General features: G+C 39.0%; 2 non-coding genes across 2 annotated transcripts; both read right to left on the reverse strand.

Moving 5' to 3' along the window:
• Positions 1-1,678: 1,678 nt before the first annotated feature.
• Positions 1,679-1,785, reverse strand: LOC131230101 (small nucleolar RNA R71). Its single transcript, XR_009163825.1, has one exon. It is a non-coding gene; the product is annotated as a small nucleolar RNA R71 (small nucleolar RNA).
• Positions 1,786-8,187: 6,402 nt separating this feature from the next.
• On the reverse strand, positions 8,188-8,294 carry LOC131229978 (small nucleolar RNA R71). Its single transcript, XR_009163710.1, has one exon. It is a non-coding gene; the product is annotated as a small nucleolar RNA R71 (small nucleolar RNA).
• Between the last annotated feature and the right edge of the window lie 5,943 nt (positions 8,295-14,237).

Raw genomic sequence — 14,237 nt, forward strand, 5'->3', positions numbered from 1 at the left:
CTTGGACCCCACTTTTTACTTAGTTTTATGAACATGATAATGCTTAATGTTCTATTTTAATCATGTTTACTTTGCAAGGTGAATTTAAGAGCTTGGATTGAAAAGGATGCTAAAAGCATGGATTTAACGCTCAAGAATCATCAAAGTCAAGACTGAATCTAATGGAACCAAGAATAAAGAATGCACAGACTAAAGAGCCAAGAAAACCAAGTTAAGAATGAAGAAAATCGAAGTTTTTAAGTGAAATTTGGACATCCTCGACTAGTCCTGGATCCGGCTTGACCAGTCCTGGCTACGCATGACTAGTCCTCGATTCTACTTGACCGAACGAAGGTGTCTCGATTCAAATTTCAATGAGTAAAACCTTAAAATCTTTATCCTGCTCGACTAGTCGAAGGAGACCCTCGACCGGTCAAGGACAGCATGGTTTTGTGATAGAATCACTTCCAATTCTCATACCTCTCATCCATTGAGAATTAGGTCAAAGGAAGTTTAGATTTGATTTTACTGAAATATCTTCCAATTGGATAGGATAAGACTCCGATTCCAATAGTGTGACTTGAATCAAACATAGATCTCCCTGATCTCTACAAGTGAATCCTTAAAAACCCTAGTTTCCCACCTTTGAATTTCTTAAGTTTTTCATTAAATTTCTCACAATTACTCTCAAATATTTCATATTTAGGTTTTCATGTTTTTCTAGTTCTTCTTCTAGTTGCTTTCAGAAAACACACGAGATTAGTCCCTGTGGATTCGACCTTTATTACTACACTTGGGGTTGTGAACAAGTTTTTGGCGCCGTTACCGAGGATTAACGATTACATTTTTCTGAGATTAACTAGTTTTGGAATTATGTTAAGAATAGGGTTCTTCTATTTTTCTATTTTTAAGATTAGGGTTTGCTTTCTGCTTTTAGAAACTTTCTAATTCAAAATTTCTGTTTTTAGAAACTGACTTGCTTTGTTTTGTTTTATAGTATTTTAACTAGGAATTTCTAATTTGGTAACTTCTTTCTAATTCCCTCTCTCTTTCTATTTCTAGATCTTTATTTCCTTTCTCTCTTTTAGGTTTAGGGTAGAATCTAAAATCGAGGGCTGAGAGTGTTTCATGCCCAAGTAAGTCCATGACAACACTCGACGTCTTTTGAGTGTAGGAGGATTGGTTGAGGGGTTATCTATCCATCACAGGATTAGACACCACTCGAGATCCTTAGAGTTAATTAAAGTGATGGTTGTAAATCAACCGGTTAATCAACTGGGAAGACAACCTCAACCTCGGGTTGAGGAAGTCCAGGATGAGAATGAGGTGCATCAAGTACCCCGCCTCGTACTTTGTGAGATTATTTACAACTGGCGGGGGGAGCATGCCCTCATGCATGGTTTTTTCAGAAAATATAGGACACATGGACATTAAGCTAGGGGTGATCCAACTCTTTCCAAAATTCTATGGACTTGAATCTGAAAGTCCATATTTGCACTTAAAAGAGTTTGATGAGATCATATCCACTTTATATTTTCTAAACGTGTCTGAGGACACGGTCAAACTGAAACTCTTTCCCTTTTCTGTGAAAGAGAAAGCTAAGATGTGGTTGTATTCACTACGTCCCAGATCTATTGGCACATGGAATGACATGATAAGGGAGTTCATAAAGAAATTTTTTCTGCATCATAAAATGAACACCCTTTGAAAGTCAATCATGAACTTCACCCAAAAAGAGGATGAAATATTCTTCTAATGTTGGGAGCAGTTCAAGGATCTTATCAGTTCATGCCCACAACACAGTTTTAAAACGTGGCGCATTACACACTTTTTTTGATGGACTGACATCTTCCATGCGCCAATTGGTTGAGACAATATGCAATGAGGAATTCATGAATAAAAATGTCGATGATGTGTGCGATTACTTGGACAGACTTGCTGAAAACGTGCAATCATGGGACACTAAAAATCAACCACCATTTTTAGGCCCACTCAATCAAATGAGGGGCGGAATATACCTTCTTAAAGAGGATGATGATATCAATGCTAAAGTGTCTAATCTCATAAGGAAATTTGAGGCCATGGAACTAAAGAAGGATAAGGTTAAGGAAACTGTTTGCGGTATTTGTGCTTGCAACGTTCAGATAACTGAAAATTGTCCAACAATACCTACCTTTCAAGAGGTGTTAAATTAGCAATCCAGTGTTCTGAATAATTACCAAAGACCATTCAATGGACCTACCTCTAATACATATAATCCTAGTTAGAGAAATCATCCAAACTTCCGTTGGAGGAATGGACAAACTGCTACTCCTCAAAGCTTCTTTAATCAAATTTCAAATCAAGAGAAACCTCAGGAAGAACAGGTTCAAAATTTCACGCAAACTCAAGAGCTTACTCAAGCAATAAGAGAACTTACAAAATTTATGCAAAAGATGGATTCACGTATTATGGTTATGGAAAGGGGGATGCTTCCTGCTCAACCTCTCCCTAATCCTAAACCACAATACTAGATAAGTGATCCAAGCTATTCAAATCAGATGGAGCATGCTAAATCGATCACCACTCTTAGGAGTGGGAAGACCATTGAAAAAACCATTCCGGTTAGGGCTGAAAAGCCTAAGGACCCGAAAGAGGACAACGATGATAGATCTAGCACTACTTCACAAGAATTGGAATTGGAAATTCAAGGCAAGTCGATTGCCCCATTCCCCCAACGGTTGGTTGCACCAAAACCTCTCTCTAACTCTCAAGACATTTTGGAGGTGCTAAAACAAGTGAAGGTCAACATCTCTCTACTGGATGTAGTTAAATAAATACCTTCATATGCCTGTCTTGGTCGGTTGGGAGGGGATGCGGCCTTACCCGCCTGAGGGAGTAGGCATAGCTAGGCTGAGTTTGACCAACTTGTGAATGGGTCCGCTATCGACGTGTTGAATAGATATTGGCTGACTACTGGCCAGGCGAATAGTGAGGTCTCTTTCACTTACCCAGTTGTGTGCTTAATGGGGCGGCAAGCTGGTGTAGAGTGTACTAAACCCCAGTGATGATCCTAAAGATGAATAATACTGATATGTGGACTTATTGAGTAGGAGTTACATACTCATTCATTCATTCATTCACTATCCACTTGGGCTGATGGTGTGTAACTATTTGTTACGTGTACTTTTGCAATGGCCCAGATTTCAATTGGGGCGTGCGACTAACCTGATATCAGGAGTTTACCACATTGAGTATGACTATCCAAATTTAGGTATGGGACTGATTTGGATAGAAGTCCCTTGCGATAAACCTCATAGCCTGCGATACTATGTACTATCATCCCGACTTCACACTCCAGCATGGTCATTCCATTCACACCGCATATTGCATTACATTCACGGCATATGACATTTTTGGTTACTTTGTTTCTGCATTTATATGGTCTAGATACGGCTGACGGTATTCGTGAACTCATCAGGAATTGTATATTGCATTGCATCCTCGGCATCTGATATTTGACTCTTTATGACTCCTCATTTGCATAGCTGATATGTATTGCGTACTCTAATATTGTATGACTTATGGACTTGTCAGTATTTTCGCTTACTCTAATATCGTATGATTCATGATCTAGCCAGTATTTTCGATATTGTATGATTATAGCATGACAATATGATGATGATGATGGAATTACGGATGCATGTAATACGGTTATGGCTATGGTATAAGAGAAATGAAAATATGACTTAGTGGTGCTGGTAGCATTGACTCGGAGTGATCCTATGTTGCATATGCATTGCATTGGCATCGACATCATACTTTACATACTACACGCCTTTCACTATACATGATTTTTTTGTGGCATATTTATCTTGCTTGGATGTAGGACACACTGCACACACGAGTGTACTCACTAGGCTTTTTGCCTAAGCTTCTTATTTCCTATTTTTTTTCAGGACTGGAGTAGCTTGGAAGACATACTTGCCTAAGTGGATTTGGGAATGTTGACGTTGTGTACCTTTTGTAAAGCATTGTACTTGTCACTATCAGGATTTAAAATGGAGAGTGTTGCTTGGTATTTTGATCATGGATCTTCATGCTCAGGTATTATTTTATGCATATAAAAAAATTAGTTAAAAATCTTCCTTGTGTTGCGCCGAACTTGGGACTTGGTGTATGGAAGTCGAGTGCCGAATTCAATGTATCACGAAAGTTGTCTGTCCACGGATTTGGGGCGTGACATAGGTGGTTCCCAACAAGTCTGGAATCATCATCGTAGCCAATACTAATAATGAACTCGTGCCAACTAGAACCACTATTGGTTGGAGAATGTGCATTGACTACAGGAAGTTAAATACCGTCATAAGGAAGGGCCACTCCCCTTTACCCTTCATCGATCAAATCTTGGAGAGGCTAGCTGGTCACTCTTATTATTCCTTCCTCGATTATTATTTGGGCTACAACCATATAGAGATAGCCCCTGAAGATTAGGAAAAGACCATGGTCACATGTCCTTATGGCACATTTTCTTACCAAAGGATGCCATTCGGACTAAGAAATATACCATCAACTTTTCAGTGATGTATGATGAGTATTTTTTCTGACATGGTGGGGCAATATCTAGAGGTCTTCATGGATGACTTCTCTGTCTTTGGTCCATCTTTCACCGATTGCTTAGAAAATCTTAAATGTCTGCTGAAAAGATGTAAAGAAAAGAATTTGGTACTCAATAGGGAGAAGTGTCATTTCATGGTTCGTAAGGGAATTGTCATTGGACATATCATCTTGTTCAAAGGAATTGAGGTAAATAAGGCTAAAATTGATCTTATATCTAACCTACCTCCACCTAAGAACATACGAGACGTGCGATCCTTCTTAGGACACTCCGGTTTTTACAGGAGATTCATAAAGGACTTTAGTTATCTCTCTCGTCCTCTATGTAATCTACTTCAAATCGATGCACCATACAAGTGTTGAGGGTCAAATATTGCATATCAGACCGTGTTATTGCCTGGATTTATGAACATGGTATTGTTTAATGGCCCAATTTAATCGTGTTTGTGATGCAAGGTGTGTTTAGGATCTTGGACCGAAAAAGAATGCTAAAAGCATGGATTTAAAGATCTAATGTCACCAAGACAAGGGACAAACCCTAGGTGACCACGATCAATGAAGTTACATGCTAGAGATCCGAGAAAATTGAAAAATTAAAGCTCAAGTGGCCTAAAAGTTAACTAGAATGCAAGATCACAGGGTTTTCATCATCTGTTCGACTCGAAACTTCATACATGACCTGAGCACCATAAATGAACTGTACACATCAAATTTTAACCATTGGATCCTTGTGTTAGTGGCCTAACAGACAGATCATCCCACATATTAGTGATTTGGGGCCCACCTGGTCTCCGGATATGCTTCAATTTCAGTTTCAACCCCTTAATTTACATGAGGAAAGGAATGGACGGAGCGGATTATTCACATACATCAATGTAGGACCCACCTTACATGGTGTGTGCACATGCACAGGCGTCGTGCCGAACAAAGCAAAGTTGGTCAGCGTTGCGCTGACCGATGATTTCTCTAAAAAACCAAAGACGTAACAGCGTCTTCGCTACCGACGCTGGGTCTTGATTGTGGGCCCCACTCTTCGTTCTTTTAAAAGATCGGAGTCGTCCATTGCATCCAGAATGGGGGTTAACCCATGCCTAGATGACCTTTTGGCATCATGCAAGTTGCTTCACGTTCCTAACCGTTAAACGTAAGATGGACAACGGAGTAAATAATCTCACGGGCCACACCTATTTCACTCAAAAAACACTCCTCCCCAAATGTTTTATCATTATGAATCTAATGAGCGGTGTGGATCTTCCACCTGACAACAATCAAAGGGCCATCACACTTCACAGAGTCGATGTGCATCGACTCTGTTTCGCAACAGAGGTCGAGGTTGATCTCTGTGGGCCACCATCATGGTCCATATGATGAATCTAGACTGTCCATCAGGCTTTAAAAGGCCCTATAAACATGGCCTAGGTGTCCGAATCTTAGAAGACAGTGGAGATTAGTCTCCATTCGTCCAAATAGAAGACTAATGATGCAACGAAAAAAATGGGTGGGACACACCAAATTCGGTCTAAAAATTGTCCAGTTTTACTAAATTTTCAAGGCGATCCAATGAATGGATTGGATTTTTCAGCAATTCCTGATAATGGGCCCCAGTTTCAGCATAGCGCAAGACCGTTACGCAGGGAGTGCGTAAAACTTCCACACCTGTTGTGCGCAAAGAAAACGCTAGCTGCAAGTTTTCACCGACAACTCCCATCAACCGACTCTTGGCTGCCTATAAGAAAGAAAGCGAGAGAACATGAATCATCATTCAATTGCTAAAGATTCAATTCCAGGGTTGCGGAATTGGACGTCAGAGAGAGAGTTTGAGAGGGTTTTCTTTTTCATAGTTTTATTTACTATTTTTCTTTATGATTACTTTTGAGGATCATGGTCGGCTAAACCTCTTAGCTAGGGCAGGAGATGAAGCTTGTAGCGTGATGGGAGAATTTATGCTTATGCCTTTTGTTTAGACTGAATGGATCTTGATTTAATTTTATTAAGGGAATGTTTTCAGTTTTTAATGGTCTGTTGTGACAAAAATTACAATGGGTCGGTGATAGCTTTGAGCATGTTCGTTTGCTTATTTTGATTATGACGTCAGGAAGCCCTGTTGTTTACCAACGTCTCCTAGGCATAGTTGAATGACGGTACCTTTCCTAACCTTCATACATCTTATGATTGGTTGTTAATTAGTTTAATTCTTTTGTTTGCTTTGTCTCCTGGGCATGGTTTGGTGATGGAATCCATTCTAATTCTTATACCTTTCATCTCTTGAAAACTATATCAAAGAAAGTTTAGTTCGATTTCCACGGTTACACCCTTCAACTGGATGAAGATGGGACCCTAAGTCCAGTTGAGTTCTTGAAACGGGCATAAGATCTCCCTAATCTCTACAAGTGGATCCTCTGAATCCCTAGTTACCTACCTCTAAATTCTCTAAATTTTAGATAACTACTTCATCATTATTCCCTCAATTACATTCGATTTAGATTTCATCTTAGTCTAGTTCTAGTTCTACCTAGTTTCAGATTACGTACAGGTCAGTCCCGGTGGATTTGACCTTGGTCTTATCGAGATTATTATTACATCACAACCCTATACTTGGGGTTTGAACAAGTTTTTGGCACTGGTGCCGGGGACTGATGGCTACGATTCTCTGAAATTAATTAGTTTTAGAGTTAGTTTAAGATTCGGATTTTACTAACTTTAGTTTTAGATTTTTTATTTCTATTTGATTTCTAGAACTAACTTGTTTCCTATTTTGTAGGAGCCTAACATAACTTCTAATTTGGTAATCCCTTTCTAATTTTAGGTTTAGGTTTTCTATTTTAGAAACTATCTAAATCTAGTTTTAGAACTTTCCTAATTTATTTTTTAGGAACTAACTTTCTAATTATTTTTTAGAAACTAATTTCTTTTATTTCGTTTTACAGGATCTTAACTTAGGACTTCGAATTCGGTAACTTTTTTCCATCTTTCCTCTTTATTTCTAGAATTCCTTTCTATTCTTCCTCTTAAGTCTAGGTTTAAAATCTAAATTAAGGGCTGCGAGTGTTTCATGCCCAAGTGGGCTCATGACAACACTCGACATCTCTTGACTGAAGGAGGATTGGTTGAGGGGTTAACTATCCATCACAGGACTAGACACCACTCGAATTCCCCTGAGTTAATTGAGGTTATGGCTGCAAATTAACCTCAAGCACTACCCCAACCTAGGGTGGAGGAAGTCCATGATGAGAATGAGGTGCATCAAGCACCCCCGCCTCGTACTTTATGAGACTATTTACAACCAGCGGGAGTGAGTATGCCCTCATGCATGATTTTTCCTGAAAATACAAGGTATATGAACATCAAGCCAGGGGTTATCCAACTCCTTCCTAAATTCCATAGGCTTGAATAAAAAAATCTATACTTACATCTGAAAGAGTTCAATGAGATCATAACCACTTTATACTTTCCTAATGTATCCGAGGATACAGTCAGGCTGAAACTCTTTCCCTTTTCTTGAAGGAGAAGGCTACGACATGGTTACATTCACTGCGTCCCAGATCCATTAGCACATGGAATGATATGCAGAGGGAATTCGTAAAGAAATTTTTTCCACATCATAAAACGATTACCCTTAGAAAAGCAATCATGAACTTCACCCAAAAGGAGGATGAAACTTTCTTTCAATGTTGGGAAAGGTTCAAGGATCTTGTCAGTTCATACCCACAACACGGCTTTAAAATGTGGCACATTACAAATTTTTTCTATGATGGATTGACATCTTCCATGCGCCAAGTGGTCGAGACAATGTGTAATGGAGCATTGATGAATAAAGATGTTAATGAGGTATGGGATTACCTCGATAGACTTGCTGAAAATGCACAATCATGGGACCATTATCCAAAATCGAACACCACATTTATGCTAACTTAATCTAAGGAGAAAGGTGGAATGTATCTCCTGAAAGAAGAGGATGATCTCAATTATAAAGTCACTAATCTCATAAGAAAAGTCGAGCCCATGGAAGGAAAGAAGGATAAGGTTAATGAAATTGTTTGCGGCATCTATGATTGTAACAGTCACATAACTAAAAATTGTCCTTCAATATCTGCCTTTCGAGGAGTGTTCAATGAATAAGCTAATGCCGTAAATAAATATCAAAGACCTTTCAATGGACCTACCTCTAATACGTACAATCCTCATTGGAGAAATCATCCAAATTTTAGTTGGATAAATAGACAAACTGCTACCCCTCAAGGTTTCTTTAATCAAACTTCATAACAACAACAAGAGAAACCTCAAGAGGATTCGATTTGAAAACATTTTAAAAAGCAAGATCATTTCAATGAGGATATGCTATAAGCCTTGTAAAACCTTAACAAAACATTACAAGGACTTAAGGCTAAAAACACGATTGGAAATAAGGGGAGCCTCCCAACTCAACCTTTTCCCAACCCAAAGTTACAATATGAAGTTGGCAACCCAAGCTCTTCAAATCAGATGGAGCATGCTAAATCCATCACCACTCTTAGGAGTGGGAAGATTATTGATAAAACCCTTCCGGTTAGGCCTGAAAAAGACTAAAGAATTAGAAGAGGACAACAATGATGGATCTAGTGATGCCCCACAAAATTAGACCGGAACTTCTAAAGACGCCAGTTGCTCCATTTCCCCAACGGTTGGTTGCACCAAAAACTCTCTCTAACTCTTATGATATTCTAGAGGTGTTGAAACAAGTAAAAGTCAACATTCTTCTACTTGATGTCATAAAACAAATACCTTCATATGCCAAATTCCTGAAAGACCTATGCATGACCAAAAGATGGCAAAGTATTCAAAAGAAGATCTACTTGACTGAGAAAGTGAGTGACAGCCTAAAGCAAGACCTGCCGTAGAAATACAAGGATCCTGGTAGCCCAACCATATCATGTATGATCGGTAACTACCGCATTGAGCATGCACTTCTTAAGTTAGGAGTGAGCGTCAATCTGATTCCTTACTTGGTATACAAACAGCTAGGGTTGGGTGAATTGAAAACCACCTTAACCACGTTACAACTCACTGATCGTTCTGTTCGTATACCAAGAGGAATAATTAAGGATGTGTTAGTTCAGGTTGACAGATTCTACTACCCTGTAGATTTCATCATCTTAGATACTGAACCCGTCAATAATGGAAGCACTCAGATTCCCCATCATCCTTGGTCCCCCATTCCTTATCACTTTAAATGCAATTATCAATTGCAGGAATGGAGTCATGAGCATGTCTTTTGGGAATATGATATCAGAGTCAAATATCTTTTTCAATAATGGCAGAAATTCTGAGGATGATAACGATTTCCACAACATTAACATGATTGATTCTTTTATGGAAGATAGAACGCCTCTGGCCTTATCCTTTGACCCCCTAGAGATGTGCATGGCTCATTCCTATGACTTGGATGATGACATAATTAGGGAGATGTGTGCCTTGCTTGATCCTGCACTGGTAATTGAAGTTAACCAGTGGAGGCCACAATTTGAAGAATTATCCCAAACCGATGCAGCTCCTCAACCGTCTAACCTCAAGCTGTCAAAGCTTGACCTGAAACCTTTGCCCTCTGATGTGAAATCTGTCTATTTAGGTCAAGATGAGACATACTCGGTGGTGATCTTTACCCACCTGGAAAAAGAACAAGAGAGTATGCTCATATCTACTCTCATTGAGCATAAGGGAGCCCTTGGATGGATGATAGCGGACCTTAAAGGAATCGACCCCTCGATTTGTACGTACCTCATATATCTTGAGGATAATGTAAAGACTTCATAACAACCACAACGTAGACTAAATCCAAACATGAAAGAAGTGGTTAAGGCCGAGGTTCTGAGAAACTATTGATGTGGGTATCATATACCCTATATCCGATAGTTAATGGGTGAGTCCAACTCAGGTGGTTCCTAAGAAGTCCGGAATCACCATTGTAGCCAATGCTAATAATGAACTCATACCAACTAGAGTTACTACTAGTTGGAGAATGTGCATTGACTACAGGAAGCTGAATACCATCACGAGAAAGGACCACTTTCCTTTGCCCTTCATTGATCAAATCTTAGAAAGGCTAGCTGGTCATTCCTATTACTGTTTCCTTAATGGGTATTCGGGCTACAATCAGATTGAAATCACCCCTAAGGACCAGGAAAAGACCACATTTACATGTCCAGACGGCACCTTTGCCTACAGAAGGATATCATTCGGGTTATGTAATGCCCCTGCCACCTTTCAGCGATGTATGATGAGTATTTTTTCTGACATGGTGGAAAAATATCTGGAGGTCTTCATGGACGATTTCTCTGTTTTCAGTTCATCTTTCAGAGAGTGCTTAGAGAGTCTAAAATGTGTGCTGAAAAGATATAAAGAAAAAAATCTGATACTTAATTGGGAGAAGTGTCATTTCATGGTTCAGAAGGGAATTGTCCTTGGGCATATCATCTCATCCAAGGGAATCGAGGTAAATAAGGCAAAAATCGATCTTATCTCTAACCTACCTCCACCCAAGAACATCAGAGATGTGCGATCCTTCTTAGGACATGCAGGGTTTAACAGATGATTCATAAAGGACTTTAGTCTCCTCTCTCATCCTTTATGTAATCTTCTTCAAAAGGATGCACCATACGAGTGGATTGAGCAATGCCAGAAAGCTTTCACCAAGCTTAAGGGCATGTTACCACTACACCTATCATGCTGCTACCCGACTGGAGCCTTCCTTTTGAGCTTATGTGTGACGCTTCTAATTATGCTCTTAGAGCGGTTCTAGGTCAGAGAAAAGATAAGAAGCATTACGTCATTCATTATGCGAGTAGGACTCTAAATCCTACCCAAGTGAACTACTCGACTATGAAAAAGGAACTCTTAGCCGTAGTGTTCACCTTGGACAAATTTAGGTCCTATCTGATCGGATCCAAGATCATTATCTATACAGATCATGTGGCACTTAAGTATCTTCTTTCTAAGAATGATTCTAAGCCCTGCCTGATAAGATGGATCCTTCTACTCCAAAAATTTGATTTGGAAATTAAAGATAAAAAGAGAGTAGAGAACGTAGTGGTCGATCACCTTTCTCGCCTTAATACCTCTGATTCCCTTGAGGCGACCCATATCAATGACATGTTTCCTGATGAACAACAGTACAGAGTCTCCCATTCACCTTCGTTCGCTAATATTGCTAATTATCTTGCCACAGGTTCCATACCGACACATTGGACCGCACAAGATAAGAAGAAATTCTTTACCGAGGTGCGCAACTTTTTCTGGGACGATCCATATTTGTTTAAATATTGCCCAGACTAAATCCTAAGGAGATGTGTGCTAGACGATAAGAATTAGAGTGTCATCTCCTTTTGTCACTCACAGGCCTGTAGTGGTCACTTTTCTGCTAAAAAGACCACGACCAAGATTCTGTAGTGTAGCTTTTACTGGCTCATTATGTTCAGGGACACTCATGAGTTTTATAAAGCTTGTGAGCAGTGTCAAAAATTGGGAGCATTGTCCCATCGAAATATGATACCCTTGAATCTCATTCTTATTATAGAGGCATTTACTTGCTGGGGCATCAATTTCATGGGACCATTCCCCAAATCCTTTGGAAATCTATATATTTTTCTCACCGTAGACTATGTCACTAAATGGGTTGAAGCGATTCCGTGTCGGAATAATGACCATCGCACGGTCATTAAATTCCTTAAAGAGAACATCCTTTCTTGATTCGGAATGCCTTAAGCCATCATTAGTGATGGGGGCTCACACTTTTGTAATAGGCCATTTGAGAGTTTAATGAAGAAATACGGTATCTCTCATAAAGTGAGCACCTCATACCACCCACAAACAAGTGGGCAAGCTGAGATTTTCAATGGGGAGATCAAACACATTTTTAAAGAAAATGGTTAACCCTGACCGTAAGGATTGGTCAATCCGATTGACTGATGCCTTGTGGGCTTACCGTACTACTTTTAAAACTCATATTGGAATATCTCCCTTTAGACTTGTCATGGGAAGGCTTGCCACTTACCTGTGGAGTTGGAACATACAGCCTACTGGGTGATTAAAAATCTAAATTTCAATCTGGACAACGCTAGCTCACTACGCTGACTTCAATTGAATAAACTTGAAGAAATCCAGAATGATGCATACGAGAACTCGAGAATTTACAAGGACAGGATGAAGGTGTTTCATTATCAACATATTCTGCGAAAATCATTCACGCCAGGTCAGAAAGTCCTTTTGTATAGCTCTCGACTACATCTCTTTCTGGGTAAGCTTCGATCTCGTTGGACCGACCCTTACATTGTTGTCGCTACTTATCCTCATGGGGCTGTCGAGATAAGAGATCCCGACAATGGCAAGGAGTTTAAAGTAAATGAACATCGATTAAAACCATTTATCGAGAAATTTGATTCAGAGGCCATGGCCATGTCCATGCCTCTAACTGATCCTGTTTATCAGGATTAATCTCCTAGTCTGATGGAGGTATAGGTAGGTTTATCGCTTTCATAGGACTATGATAGTTTGCTTTATGCTGTTCTAGGATAGACGGTTTTATGTCGTTAGCTTAGTTTACTTGATACGTTGTCATTAGGTTAGTTTGCTTTTATTGGTTTCTCTCTTGTGCTAATCCGCTCTTACGCTGATATATTTGGAAAGCCTCTTGATTCTTTCATCCAGGTACTATCTTTGCATCACTCCTCTTTTACTTTCGTTGTCCCATGTGCATTACATGCTTATTTCTTTTACATTGAGGACAATGTAGCTTTCAGGTTAGGAGTGGGCGATTAGGTGACCTAATCAGTGTTTTCTCGGTTTTGAGCAAAAATTATGAATTGTAAAAAAATTGTGAAAATTGTGAAATTTTTTTTAAAAATTTTAAAAAACTTTTCTAGAAATTCTTGTGAATTCGAAGTGATTTTAACAGCTATCATTGATTTAGAATTATAAGATACGGAGTGTTAGGGATTTACATTTCTTAAACTTAGTTATTTGATAGATTTCACAGTTGAGTTCGAATTATTAATCCATGATTAGAAGTTTTAAACATTGATTGAGTCATAATTTCACATCTCACATCTCGCTTACACATTGAGGTTTCAGTTCAATATTGGAGGATTAACCTGGTAATCATTAAGCATGAAAGGAACCAGCCTAGACAATTTGCCCATCATGATCAATAGAAAAAGAAAAAGAAGAATTGAAGAAAAAGAAAATACCCAGGGTTGGGCGAATGGTCTTACCATAGGTTTGCTCCTTATAGGTGAAGGTTCAATTCCCCACAGTTGACATTCAGAAACTATTGGACGAATGGTCTTCACCATAAGTTTGCTCCCTATAGGTGAGGATTTGATTCCTTTCATTGGCAGTACTTTTAATGGAAAAATCAAAAGTTGGTATGTTGATCTATGAGGTAGGTCTTGGTTTCAGTTTTGGCTGTCATGAATTCTCTTATTAGTTACTAATGATATCATGAAATAGAGAAGTGAACCGAAATGATAAGCCGGGATTACACTATAAACTCATGGATCTTAATGTTTAAAATTTTTACTAATTAATAGATTAATACTTTGATCCTGATTATGAAGTCTACTGTGCACTTGAGTATAAGTGAATGTAATGCCCAACATTCATGAATCTTAGATTTCTAGTATCTGGATTGT

Source organism: Magnolia sinica, chromosome 16 (genome assembly GCF_029962835.1).
Source record: "Magnolia sinica isolate HGM2019 chromosome 16, MsV1, whole genome shotgun sequence".
Taxonomy (NCBI): Eukaryota; Viridiplantae; Streptophyta; class Magnoliopsida; order Magnoliales; family Magnoliaceae; genus Magnolia; species Magnolia sinica.